We start from the raw sequence: 13445 nt of genomic DNA on the forward strand, positions 1-13445 counted from the left end.
CTTTTAACTAAATCAGGTTCCAAATAGATGTAGTAAAATTAGTTCAACCTACTTGTGTGGATACTACTAAATGGGTTTAAGATGCCCCAGGATCAATTAGCTCAAACTGGAGCCACTTAATCTTTGTGCTTTTAGCTTAAGATAAAAAGCAGCATCTGTCCCTCAAGAGTGTCCACACTGTTCTGCACCGAATCAGAAATTGGATTTAGATCGATCAGTACAATGTACATATGCAGACATGCCCAAGCACAGGATAGTTAAAGGGATTGGTAATGAGATATACAGCCTTTCACTCCTATCTTGCCTGTTCAAATGTAGCCACGGTTTCCACTGATCTCAAGTTGTCACCACCTGATGGCGGGCTAAAGTGGCTTTCTCCAATATGAATTTGATGGCTCTCAGTCCAGTTCACAGTGGACAGGTGTCCACATCGTATGAGAAGTGACACTAATTGGCGCCGCTGTGGGCACTCGGAGGCCAAGATCTGAAAAAAGGATGGAGAATTAACTCTCCCCTCTCTCTCTCTCAGACATTGTCCCCTTTGGGACATAGGGAAAGTATGTGGTGGAGCTGACTGCATCGTTGGTGCTCATGCTGTCCTTGTTTATTGAGAAATAAGGCACTTGCAACACACTGAATCACAGGGAAAGCAATATTAGCTGTCACCCGAGCAAAAGGGTAGATTAACCTCCAGAGCGCTTACAAATATTGTAAAAATCAAAATTCATGTCACAGCTGCACCCAGACGCCCCATTTGAGATCCAGGACCCCTTGTACTGGGTGTTCTAAGATACGTAGCAAGAGATAGTCTGTGTCCAGAAGAGTTTACATGATGAATAGACAAGACAAATTATCCATATTTTGCAGGTGGGGAACTGAGAATACGTCTACACTGGAGTGGGAGGCATAATTTCCAACTTGGGTAGATGCACCTGAGTTAGCTCTGATCTAGCTAACATGCTAAAATATAGCAGTGTAGCCACGGTGGTGCAGATGACAAGCCAGGGTAGATGTCCTGATACAATCCCATCCAAAACCCTAGGTGTGTACTTCAGGCACTCGCCGATGGTGCCACAGCTTTATTGCTAATTTTCAGCACATTAGCTAAATCAGAGCTAGTACCGGAAATGACATCTCCCGTGTAAATGTACCACGAGGCATCAAGAGGATTTCCACAAGCGTCACATCAGGAGTTGGTTGCTGAGCCACAGACTGAACCCAAATCTTACAAATTCAAGTCCAGAGCCTTATCCAGAAGATCATCTTTATCAGCTAGATACTATTCCATAATAAATCTATTGCCAAGCACCATGGGAAAAAGCTCAGCTGAAAGATACGCAGGGGCAAATTCTGCTTTCATTTACAGTGGTGCAAATTGACTGATGTCACTGGGGTTGCACTGGCGAGACAGAGCTGAATTAGGCCTGCAGACGCCTCCAAAAATAATAGGAGGTGAGAAAGGCACAATGGAAACATACGGCTTTTAAAGAGTATACATAAAATATTTAAAAATAGATAAATTATATATAAGTGTATACAATGCCCAGAGATGCCTCGATTTATATGATAGGGTTTCTGTAGAGCAGTTGAGCTCCAGGCAACAGAAATGAGAAGTCAAGCTGAACTGCAATACTGTATTCCAGAGACGGTGACATCTTATAACAGAGAACAGAGCTACCCCCCGGGCACTGTGTAAAAATTATGACATAGCAGCAAAACAACGTAAGTTAATTTCACTGAAATTACCAACAGTTTCCTTCCCTTGAGTGCATGATGAGGTAGAATCCAATTCAGAAGGTGAGGAATGTTTAGAGAGTCGAGGCCTTTGGTTGGCTAAATTGTAGTCAATGTTTCAGAATTTTTCTGTGTCTTTTAAATAAAGGGACACACCAAGATTTTGGTGGGTTTTTTTTTTTTTTAAAAAACACTGCTTTTTCACCCACTTGGGAGCTTCAAAATTAAACCTGCTTCTTTGTCAAACTACATGTTCCTCGGTCGGGCGCATAGATTGGATGGCTCTAGCGGAGGACTGTTCACCAGTTCTGTGCTGGTGGAACTGTTCACGGTCGTGTTCAGGTAGGGGGAGTAAGCGCGAAGGCAATATAACGAAGCATTTAAAATAAACACTAGATCTCACATACATAGACTTCTATCGCATCAACAGGCCCAATCCTGTAAATTCTTAAGTCTGGCCTATAAACAAATTTTATAGGAATATAATTATAGTTTAGGGCTGAGATATTTTTTTTTAAATTGAAATAGTTATACGAGTCCAACCTTCCAAGCCACGTCTACACTAGGGGCACTTTACCACTATACCATGCTGGCAAAGCAGACACAGCTAATATCGGCAAAGCTGCACTTTTACTCGTACAGCTTATTCCACTCCCCACCTCCTCCGAACAAAACAAGCTACACTGGGCAGTTTTGCCAGTATAACTGCTTGTACACTAGGGATTTCCGCCGGCGTAGTTATGTTGGTCTGAGATCACACCTCTTCACATCCCCGTCTGACATTACTGTGCCAGCAGAAATCCGTAGTGTAGACATGACTCCAGTGTGGATACCAAGATAAAAGTGCCTTAATATGGGTATAGCACAGTGGGCTCTCAAACTTTTGTACTGGTGACCCCTTTCACATAGCAAGTCTCTGAGGGCGACCCCCCTTATAAATTAAAAACACGTTTATATATTTAACACCATTATAAATGCTAGACGTTTACGGTGGAGGTTGTCAGCTTGCGACCCCCATGAAATAACCTCACGACCCCCTGAGGGGTCCTGACCCCCAGTTTGAGAACCCTGGTATAGCGTATTCTCTTTCTCGTATGGAATAAGATAAACTGGCATAAGGCACTTTTATACCTGTACAACTGCATCCACTCTAGGGGGAGCTGTACCACTTTTAGCTATACCAGTATACTTAAACCAGTACAACTTTGTGTGTAGACAAGGCCTTAACAGGCATGGGCTCGGATTCTGCAAAGCACCTATTCCGAGACAAGCCCTAGTTAGCAAAGTACTTCCGCACACACTTAAAGCCCCACTCGTAGGCGCTGGAAGGAAGGGTGCTGCTGCATTCCCTGGCTGGGAGCGGTTTCTATTCTATACAGGGTTTGCGGCTCGGTTCAATGGCTTTCAGCACCCCCACTGTACAAATTGTTCCAGCATCCCCGGCCCCACTGATAATTTACTGAATAAGGGATTGTCTTAAACCCACGCTGAAGTGTTTTGCTGAATGGGGGCTTACAATGCTGAGTGGTTCTATTGAGCTAAACAGGGCTAGCCGTGGTATGCTTCGAAAGGCTGGAACGATCTAGGTTCATAAAGTGCTGTCTCCTTGTGTGAACGTTTAATACAATATTATAAATTAACCAGATCAATTTTAAGGGAGAGTTACCGGCGAGAGGCACAAAGAGGGGAATAGGCCACAGTTAGAGCTTCCAAACCGGAGCATATAAATCCAGGAGAGGGGTGGGGCCGAGGAGATACAATTCTTGTTGCATTACAAAGCTCGAGGTATCAAGCCTCCTGCCTTTTTGTAAATCAAAAGCTTTCCCTCAATGGTGAGGATGTTTGACTCATAGACCTCTCCGGATTTTCTTATCTCAGAGAAGTGGTGGTGAAGGTGATGCTTCAGCATACAGACCTTAAACAAATCCACTGGTTATTTGCAGACAGAGCGGGATTTAATGAGTGAAACAGCAGTCTCTCTGATTTTATGTCTTTTTCACCTTTAATTAAAAGGGGTGCGCTTCTCCCTACCAGCCTGGTGGATATAAACCAGGACATCACTGATAAAGAGGAAGTGGCAAGACTAGGAGTTGAAAGTAGAACGCAGACGGTCTTGACAATTCCAGGATTCATTATGTGACCTTGCACTTCACGGCTCCGTGCCTCAGTTTCCCCATGCTTCAAGGGATGGTGAGGAAATTGGGAGTATGCACCTCCCCCCCGTAGCAGTTCTCAAAGTTACTTTGATGCAAACTTTAAACACAACCATAAGAGGGGAGGAGATTAAATGATCTAGTAACAACTTCTAGTAACAGTAGAACCGGGGGGGGGGGAAGCCACAGAAGCCAAGAAATTCAGAATTAAGGCTAAAAATCTATCAGTGCCTCATCCCATTGAACTTTCCTGCCTGCGAGATGTTACCCTGCATGCTTCATATAGCACCTGAGACATTTGCAATGCCCAGGGTCGCAGAGCTATGCGCTGAATCCTCCATTTACCCCGGCAAAACTCCTGGAGGCAGATCCTCAGCTGGTAGAAATTTGTCACAGCTCTATAACGGCACAGTGACAATTTACGCCAGCTGAGGATCTGCCCCTCTGCGGAACAGGAATAGCAGGAGGATGCGAGGATTCAGTTTTATGTGAGAGTATGTCGCAAGCAGGGCTGGTTCAAACAAAAACACGCTTAACTTTAAGAGTGCCCTAAAAAGCTTTTAAAAAAATAAAAAGTGAGTGAAAGAAAAAAGAAAAAGAAAGAAAGATCCTTTCCAAGCAGATGGATTTTTTTCTCCTTAGAGTGAAGGGTGGAATTCAAGGGATGATTCTCTCAGAGCCCGAGAAAAAGAAAAAAATTATCTACTAGTAAATAAAAATGTAAATGGTGCAAAAGGACTTCACTTTTCTTCTGGTCTCTGGGTTGTTTTTTTTCCCATTTCCCTCAAACAGGAAAGCCAGGCACGATGGCCAATCTTTCAAAAGCTGACAGTCCCCTCCATCACCGGAACAATAGCATCGTGCGACTGACCAGGGTCACAAATACACAGGGCGTTTCAGAACCCTACAATATCAACAGAAAACAGCCTCTCTCGTTTTCTTCCTCCGATTCTCTCGAGATAGAACGATCTCAGAGTCTTGCGTGTTTTACTGAAAACACGTAAAAATCCATATCAAAGTCATTCTGTCCCACATTAAACAAAGAACATATAAAGTTGATATGTGAACGCTATGTTAGCAGCGTGTATTTTACATATTAGATTTAACTCAAGATTGTACCTTGACTGGTAGATGAACTAATTGGAAAATGGTCCCTCCTTATACTATAGTTCATGCCTGTACGTAACATATATACAAATATGATATAGTGTATATGAAACACACAGGTAGACCTTATTCCTGCCACAGGTGACAGAGAACCATAATAATAAATAATAATACTTCAGTAATATATGATATACTGAAAGGTGAACCCAAATAAACCAGAGCACCTCCGCATTTGCTTCCTCCCCCTATAGGCTATTTTTCCATGAGGCAGATATTTGCAAAGCACAAAATAATGTGAAATTCCTCCTGTTATTTTAATTCCTGGATGAGGACCAGGACTCTTGTTTTTTTTCAGCCCCCAAAATGCCTTGCAAGGCATTAAAAAAAAAGCCAGGAAGGGTGTGGGTGTGTCGTAGAATAAAAACTCATGCACAAGCCTCTGCTTATAAAGTGTTTTCCATTTCAAAAAACCTCTGTTCAAGCCTGAGCAACTTACAGGCAAAAAAAAAAAGAAAAGAAAAAAAGACATTCAAGTATAGCACACACCATAGGAAATTCAAGAGTGCGTGGGAACCAAGTTATTGTTATTATGAGTTATCATTGTCACACATCTTGACTTTTGACTTTTCATTTTGTAACCTTCACCTAAGTTTTTGGATGTTCGTTTCCCATATTTTTGTAAGAAGGAAGGGGGAAGTCCAAAGGTGTTCAGTTTAGGGGACGGACCAGACACCCGCCTCCATAAATGCATCAAATAAAAAGCCAGGGGTGGATTCGCAGTCTTTATTCGCTCGTTGGCCAAGCAGCATTGTCATCCTCTGTAAGTTTACTTAGGAAGAGTGACACGAAGCAGAGATTAAATAAATAGAAGATTAACCAGAGGACAAGGCTGAAAAAAAAAAAAAGTGTCTACTTCACAAGCTTTAACCATTTTCCCCCAAACAGAAATGGAGATTTCGGCGATAAGACGAGCAAGCAGGACGTGGAGAGAACAGCACTTGTGTCTAAGGTTCTCAATGGCTGTTTACACCAAGTGCCATCTGGCTGTATAGATATAACAACAATTATTCCATTGAGGTATGCAGCTCCCTAAATCATATTAATATACAATGATTCCACTAATCTTATAGGACTTGATGTTTCTGCGTGCTCCCATTTAACCTGGGTAATGCTCTAAAACAAGACTGCCTCATCATTAAGAACTGATTTTTTATTTATGGGAATGTCACTCGCAATCCCATGATATCCTTTTGCAATTCAGGAAAACAGGGGCTGCATCCCTGTGTTAATCTGTTTTTATGGCATATCTTTGAAAATTTGCAACATCTTGCTCTATTTGGATATTTATGTCGAGATTTGTGCCCCCGCGCCAAAGCGGCTGTTTTGCTTAAGAGATCTATTTCACGAGGCAATGGTGCAAAATGTCTAATATACTTCATTAGCTATATTACATCAAATAAGGGTTTTTATTTCTTTAAATTATTTAACCTTGGTAGAGCCCACTGGGACCACATAAATTACAGCCACACTAATGAAAATCATTAGTTAGGCTATTCAAAAAGACAACAGGAACAGAATTAAATATGTTTTAAAATCAACTTTTTTTCTTTCCAATTTGAGATTTGATCATTCAGGGCACTCATCCATTTTCTCGGACTACCATTGACTATGACTCCAATAGAGTCACGGCTGAGGCAATCGTAATATCAGATTTTTGCAGAATGCACGTTCCCCCCTACCACCCAATTTCCAGAGTCCCCTTAAACGCTTTTCTGCTGCTTTCCTAAAACAAGCAGACTCTACTGGACACCACGTTTTCATCACCATCAATAGGGCAGAATTTAGTTCCAATTACAGATATAAATATCGAAACACCCGTGTGTCTTCTTCAAGAACAGAATGTGTGATCCAGCTACTGAAATCTGAGGAATTACAGTTTAAAAAAAAAAAAAAAAGTAAAGGCCAAATCCTGCTGAATGCAGAACTCCCCCTGGGGAACAGGGATGGGTCCCACCTAGGGCAAAGTGAAGCAGTGTGCACGGGGGCGCGGGAGTGGCAGAGAGTAAAATTAAATACATTTGCATTGGGTTGTTATTCGAACATTAAGTAATAAAAACTGCAGGTTTAATTCAAAGTCTCCCCCGCTAAGTATCTCACGAGGGAGATCTTTAATAACACCTTCCCCATCCATATCAATACCACCGCACACGTTGCTGCATTAATTCAAGTTACTCGTCTTTTGTCTGGCTTTTTTTTTTTTTTTTTTTTAAGGCAGAATTTTGAGCCTTGCTATTTAAAACAAAACAAAATTCTGTGCATTCCAAGCACCCCAGTCTTTGAAAGAGCGTTTGGGAAAGGAACAGGGTTGCAGGATGTTTTTCAAGAAACCAGGCCACTAAAGAAACCCAACCGACCCCCACCTTCTAGATTTTGTTATTAAGAAGGGAGTCATGTCCTGGGTAGCATAAAGATGCTACTTCTGTAATGTGGTAACAGCCTGTTAAACAGATTGGATGATTCCATTACTGTATAATGTTTTTCAAAACAAAACCTCGCTGCTGTAATCATTAATATTTTGTCTCTGCTATTTACAAGGCCAGTATTTGTAACCGGTTCCAACTTCCTAAACAAACTGAGGGAGGAGGAGTTGATTTTTTTGGAGAGTGTCCTGCAAACTCTAGCTCTCAACATAGCCAGCAAGGAGAGATTTTTGGCGCACAAGGAATGCAGAACTACGCCCTATGTCATATTATTGGAATCCATACAGCTGCTCGTATGCATTTAACAGCATCCTTTGGTGGTGAGTGAATGTCATATTTCAGTTCTCAACTGTGGTCCCCCTTATGCCAGGTTATTCCTGCCACTCAATATCTGTGCTTAAAAACAATCCAAAAAGGAGACAATTGTGACATGAAATGATTCCATGTAAGAATTTTTCTCAGATATATACTGCTCCTGGGTCAGCTGAGAGGGACTATGCTGACGATGGTTATTTTGGCCTCTAGAGCTAGGCCTTAGCTATACTGTTACTTGTCCACGCTTCTCATGTTGGTGACTAGGCTCAAACAGTTTGCAAAATTAAGCCACAAAAATATATGCAGTATTTGAGCAGTGTTAACAAATGCCCTCCATACCCACCCGACCCATAAAGAGCCAAATTCTACTCTTGTTTGTTCTTCTACAGAAACTCCAATGATGTAGAAAGCTCCACCAGGGCAGAATTCAGCCCACGCTTTCCAGAAGATTCAGGGCAGGTTGAAAAGTCACCTTCAACTAGGTATTGGTTCACACTTGTACTGTATGTAAGACCATGTACCCTGCGATGACCCCTATAAAACCTAGACTTAAAATGGTGATTTAAGCATGGCAGCTCCATTTTCTGGCTCTTGTCGATTTTAAATCTGAATCTGATACAAGCCAAATGTATTTTCTGGTTTAATTACTGCACTTTGGTTTGTTTTAAAGGTTTTGTTTGTTTTTTAAAAAACCCTCAACAACTATAAAATACGCTCTGTGCCTGGAGTTAATTTCAACGTCCAGCTGATAATCCATGAAAAACACACGGTTTGCAATGAAACCACTGACAGTAACAGTAAAGTGAACATATTGCTATTGGGTGTTGCAACCATTTGCCATCAACGGCTGTCTTTTTAAACAGAAAGCACCACATGCAGCATGCAAAGAAGTCAGAAGTATGTACGCATGGGGGGGGGAGGAGAACACGTGAAAGAGGAGAAGAATGGGGTGGGGGAGGAAGAACCTGCAGATCAATCATTTATAATTAACAAAAATCCGATTGGTGCTTTAAATAGAGATCAATGTGTTGCAGGCCGGGCGGATTGAGAGGATGTATTCACCTTCTCGTAACTCTCCTAGCAAGCTGTCACACCTACAGAATCACCATTTATTTTGTTAACAAAGCTTCGGGGGGCGCCAGGCTCCCGTTGAAATTTCATTAATCTAATGGAGTAAAGTCCCATAGAAAAAAATCAAATTCTCGTTGGACGAGATGGTACCTGGGAAAGATAACCTCTGTTTGAACTCCCAGGCTCTGATCGCTCTGCTATTAGTCTGAGGAAATAGACAGCAACAAGGATGATTACAGCCACCGGCCTCTACATTTTTTTTTCTCCCCGAACAGTCCTCCCCCGCCCCCGCCGCCTCCTCCCCACGGCCGCCCTCTTTCTTAACTAGCAATTTTGAGCACAAGTGCCGTAGCGTGAGCTCCGAAGACACACAGCAGCCTGTTTTGTGCAAAGGGAATTGTTCTCAGCTGACAGTGAATAGCTCACCGAGGATGATCTGCTGCTTACTGTCAGGCAGGTTAATAAGAGCAAGTATATTTATGGGTGGGGGAAGATGTCTAGATGGGTCCTCACAGGTAGATGCCTATGTTTGCAGGACACCTGAAATCTCAGTTACCCAAATCTTCATAACACGGAGACTCCATAGATCAGAGAGCAACTTCGGCTCTTCTAATGGTACGTCGACGCCGCAGCTGGCGGGCGTCATTCCCAGCTGCGTCCGATGTGCCTGAGCCAGCTCTGACAGCGGCTTGGACTAGTCGCCTGAGATCTGAAGGACATACTTGAGCGGTAGCCCCAAGCGGCCGTCGCCACGCCCAGCTCCTTTTAGTGCATTGCTTTGATCGGAGCTAGCACGTGTGCATTTCCCACGTCCCGCTCTAGGGCAGAAGTGCCCTAGAATCACAGATGGAGACAACCAGCCAAACGCAGCCCTGGCGGAAGCAGACCCAGCATGCATTGGCACTGCTGTCAGCGGCTGACTGCATCCAATCAGTGGGAGCTCTAGTAACAGTTGCCAGTGGTCCAAAAGCCTACGTGCTCTTAGTCGTAGCTCTTACCCGACACACACACACACACACACACCTCTACCAGCTCCAGGTAGTTCGGCTCCCAGGCTACAGCTCTCAAAGCCATTAACATAGATTCATAGATTGTACGGCTGGAAGGGACCTCGAGAGGTTATCGAGTCCAGTCCCCTGCCCTCATGGCAGGGCTAAATCCTGTCTAGACCATCCCTGATAGTCATTTATCTAACCTGCTCTTAAATATCTCTAGAGACGGAGATTCCACAACCTCCCTAGGCAGTTTATTCTACTGTTTAACCATCCTGATAGTTAGGAACTTTTTCCTAATGTCCAACCTAAACCTCGCTTGCTGCAGTTTAAGCCCATTGCTTCTTGTTCTATCCTTAGAGGCTAAGATGAATACGTTTTCTCCCTCCTCCTTATGACACCCTTTTAGATACCTGAAAACTGCTATCATGTCCCCTCTCAGTCTTCTCTTTTCCAAACTAAACAAACCCAATTCTTTCAGCCTTCCTTCATAGGTCATGTTCTCTAGACCTTTAATCATTCTTGTTGCTCTTCTCTGGACCCTCTCCAATTTCTCCACATCTTTCTTGAAATGCGTGCCCAGAACTGGACACAATAAACTCCAGTTGAGGGCCTAACCAGCGCAGAGATTAGAGCGGAAGAATGACTTCTTTTGTCTTGTTTACAACACACCTGTTAATGCATCCCAGAATCACTTTTGCTTTTTTTGCAACAGTTATAACACTGTTGACTCATATTTAGCTTGTGTTTCCACTATGACCCCTAGATCTCTTTCTGCCATACTCCTTCCTAGACAGTCTCTTCCCATTCTGTATGTGTGAAACTGATTGTTCCTTCCTAAGTGGAGCACTTTGCATTTGTCTTTATTGAACTTCATCCCATTTACCTCTGACCATTTCTCCAATTTGTCCAGATAATGGAGGGATTCAACTACATTCAAGGCAGAGATGGGCCTGAGCCACAAAAGTTCGGGTGTATTCTCATCCACGCTTAGTTTCAGCCTTAGAGATAGGGGCCCAGCAGCATTGCCAACTCTTGAAGTTTTATTGCAGGTCTTGCAGCATTTGGTGTTTTTTTCTTAAAGCCTCAGCTCCTGGAGTCAGGTGATTCCACGTTTGTGGGGGCAGGGGAAGGCTTAAAAACATAAACCTTAAAGGCTTATAAACCTAAATAAGAACAGCCAGTATTTTTTTTTTTAATTTCCTAGTTGGGGTTGCACTAGTGGGTCAAAATTTTCAGAGGCACCCAGCTCTCAGTTGAAAGCAATGGCCCTACTTGTGAAGGAAGATGTTACTTAATGTGAGCAAAGATATCAGAATCCAGCTCTGAACAAGTTACAACCTTACCTTCAACTGACAAGTCCGCCCCCACTCATGCTCTGAAATCAGGCAGCCCACTGGCCTACAAGCTCAGTTTGCCATTTCTTTGGCGTGGGTAATACAAAGGCATCACACTTTGCATCTGCAGCACATGGTTCGGTCATTCTTTTTCAGCACCCAACATGATGGAATGATTTTGGATGGTTTATTTTAAAAATCAGAGCACTCTGGCAATAAATAGAACTTCAGAAGCATCGGGTGCAGGAATCGAATCCTAGAAGAAAAGTCTCGTCTGGCTGAGTACAAGTTTCCCTATACTGGATTAAAAGCGTTTGCATCATTTCTTTAGACATCACTTTAGACCGCTACTAACAGCCCCAGCCCGGCCCAGAAAATGCTTATTTGCTTCCTGCTTTCAATATACACTGCACTCTGCTGCCTTCCATCCAAGGACGTCAAAACGCGAATTAAGCCTCAACTCCCTCACGAGAGAGGGTGCTGTTACCTTCTCCTTGCAGCAGATGGAGAGACTGAGCCTCCTTGCACAGAGCTGAGAACAAGATCTCCTGACTCCCAATCCTGTAAGACCATCCTTGTCCTCTGCATAACTCTACATAGGAGTTCCTTTTATTATTATTTGTCGAGTGCTGCAGGCAAGCACATTGCTTTACAGGCTTGGAAGGATTCGATTTTTAAATCTGGTAAATGTGGATTTCACCATACACACACATACCAACGGAAAAATATTTCTGTCAATAATCATAAAAATTTACAGAGAGGAAAAGGAAGAAAAATGCTGCTTGAGACCTTCTTAGAGGCAAAAATCTAGTGGATTTAGACTTCTGAAGCAGGCTGGTTACAAACGGGCTGGCAAATGAACAGTAAAAACACGTATGATTTGTTCATTTAAGGAGACTTGCTTTGTATATTTTGACAGGTGACGTTGAACAGGTTGCATTTTAACAGTTTATAAAGCTTTAAAACTTTTTGTCTCTCAGCTTCGGTCATTTAGCTAAATGCTTGACCCCATACCCCAATTTCCCACAAGGATGAAAATTTAAAAGTAGACAAAAAAATCTAAAAGGCAATAAAAATGGAATTCTGTCAGTACAGGCAATACCCTCAACAGGATGAAGTCAGCATTAGTGGAAAGGGATTGGTGCCCCCGGTTCTTGTCTCAGCTCCGCCACTGACCTGCTGTATGACCTTGGGTAAGTCACCTCCCCTCTCTGTGCTTCTGTTTCCCCTCCCAGCCTGGACTGTAAGCCCTTCGGAGCAGAGACGCTCTCTTGCTATGTGTTCGTACAGAACCTAGCACAGTGGAGCCCCTCCTCTGATCTTGATTGGGACCTCAAGGAGGTACGGTAGGTTCCTCCTCCAAGGCACTCACCATCCTAGACATAATCTAGGACGGGATGACAAAGGAAGAAGAGTAGAGCAGAGAGATATTTATACAAGCAAGAGACCACAGAAAGATCAAATGTGTATATAACAAGTGTGTTAGCTCCTCCACGGGTGGGGGATCAGCCGTTCAGGGCTGACCGGACCAAGCTTTGAAGGGGAGACTAGCCACAGAATCTACAGCCTGGGATAGGGCACCAGAGAACATAAAAGCAGGCACAGAGCTGCCCGTGGGAGGGGAAGGTAAAGGGAACATCAAGGTAAGCCAAGTCAGCCGACCCCCTGGAGACGAAATGCAGCTGGAACAGAGCTGTGCAGGGTCTTAGAGCTGAGAAGAAGTACGAAGGGGATAGAGGAAGTGATCAGGGACTCCAGCAGGGGGCAATGTTCTGGGAGTGAAGGACAGGGCAGTACAGGTTAATTTCACCATATTGTACTTACCCAGCACGGCTCAGTATATTAATATTTTTCCCACGTGTCCATCACTCCCTAATCCCTCTCCTTTCACGAGGGCCCTGCTTATTTCTCTCATGCGCACGTTACTTCCCGTGGGCATTGACCTGTAGAATTTGACTTTCTGCTTTCTGTACTATGACACCTTTTACCCACTGCTGTTCGAAGATGCCAACCAGAAGTGCCTTAAATTTTCTGATCCCAAAGGATAAGGAGAGCGGGAACGGGAGTGGAAAAACAACACGGAATTCAGATTACCCTTGGAAAAACAGCCTTTGCATAAAATAAGACACCTTTCTGGACAGCTGTCTCTTACCATAGGGGAGAGAGATTTTGTGTGTATGCGTGCGTGCGTGCACACACACACACACACACACACACACACACACACGAGCCTTTGGGGAATTGTATGAACTTTTG

General features: G+C 43.4%; 1 protein-coding gene and 1 long non-coding RNA gene across 2 annotated transcripts in view; one reads left to right on the forward strand and one right to left on the reverse strand.

Moving 5' to 3' along the window:
- Positions 1 to 13445, reverse strand: part of SKAP1 (src kinase associated phosphoprotein 1) — a 232582-nt gene that overhangs the window by 136698 nt on the left and 82439 nt on the right. The window lies entirely within an intron of this gene.
- LOC116831435 (uncharacterized) lies at positions 646 to 4061 on the forward strand. The gene is made up of 2 exons (XR_004375194.2): positions 646 to 2076; positions 3748 to 4061. It is a non-coding gene; the product is annotated as an uncharacterized LOC116831435 (long non-coding RNA).

The sequence above is a fragment of the Chelonoidis abingdonii genome, chromosome 21 (assembly GCF_003597395.2).
Source record: "Chelonoidis abingdonii isolate Lonesome George chromosome 21, CheloAbing_2.0, whole genome shotgun sequence".
Lineage (NCBI taxonomy): Eukaryota > Metazoa > Chordata > Testudines > Testudinidae > Chelonoidis > Chelonoidis abingdonii.